This window comes from Scardinius erythrophthalmus (assembly GCF_964197995.2).
Source record: "Scardinius erythrophthalmus genome assembly, chromosome: 12".
In the NCBI taxonomy this organism is placed as follows: domain Eukaryota; kingdom Metazoa; phylum Chordata; class Actinopteri; order Cypriniformes; family Leuciscidae; genus Scardinius; species Scardinius erythrophthalmus.
Genome location: NC_138232.1, coordinates 12,270,157 through 12,271,224, shown reverse-complemented (window position 1 = coordinate 12,271,224; position 1,068 = coordinate 12,270,157).

The following is a 1,068-nucleotide window of genomic DNA, read 5'->3' as shown; positions in this document are numbered from 1 at the left end:
CCACTCAAAAAAGAAAAGAAAAAAGAAAGCAGAGGTTGTATGCGCCAGTGTTTCCTCACTGCATTTTTTTTCCAGGCCATGAATCTTTGCTTTGCATAGCTCTCCCTACCAACCTTCATACAAATTTTGATGGATCACCTCAAAGGTGTATCGTAGCTCTTTGGGATAGTCAATGTACAAAGCATAAAGGAGTCCAAACAGTGTGTCAAAAGCATTTTGAACATCTTGGAGATCCAAAACCTCAATCTCCTCCTCCAGTATCACAGCCACATACAACATCATCTGGGAAGACACTCGTGTCTGGTGTCCTCATTCACGGTCAAGATGTCCACATTAACCCTGCAAACAATGTCTTGCATCATCAATAGGCTGAAAAGAATGAGAGAGAAAAAACTCAGCGGTGGACTACAACTTTCATTAATACTGCAGAAAACAGACAATACCTAAACATTTAAGGAATTCATTGGCATTTTCCCTGCATTTATTTACAGGAGTAAATATTGAATTATGTTGTTCATGCAACAGTTTACATCAGCGGCTTGAACACTGAACAGTATATGTGTTTGCGTGGACAGCTGTTTATTTTTTTCTGAATGTAATCATTCTTGTTGATGATTCAGAACATAAGATTTACACTAAATAATTGGATTGATGTGTCTGTTGGATGAAATCGGAATTATAATATATATTGGAAAATAACTGACATAAGTGCAATATTTTTTGTTTCTATGACAGTGACACATATTTTGATGTGAAAAATGAGAATACAGGAATTTCCAGAATACCTGAATAGCTCTATTTGGAGAGAAATAATAATTCTAGTTATCTAGTAATTATCTAAAAAATAATTACACCTGAATTTCTTCATTTTTAAACCAATCAAGCTCTAATTTTGGCTGAAAACTGCAGGGAGTCCTTAAAGCTTCTCCTTTGTTGGCATTTATTCAAAACCATGCTGCTCTGCAACACTAAACACACCGGATCCTGAGTGACTCGCATTACTCGCATTCAAAGATCATGCTGGAATGTGCGAGGAACATAGAATGTTACTTCATTTTAGGTCAAAGG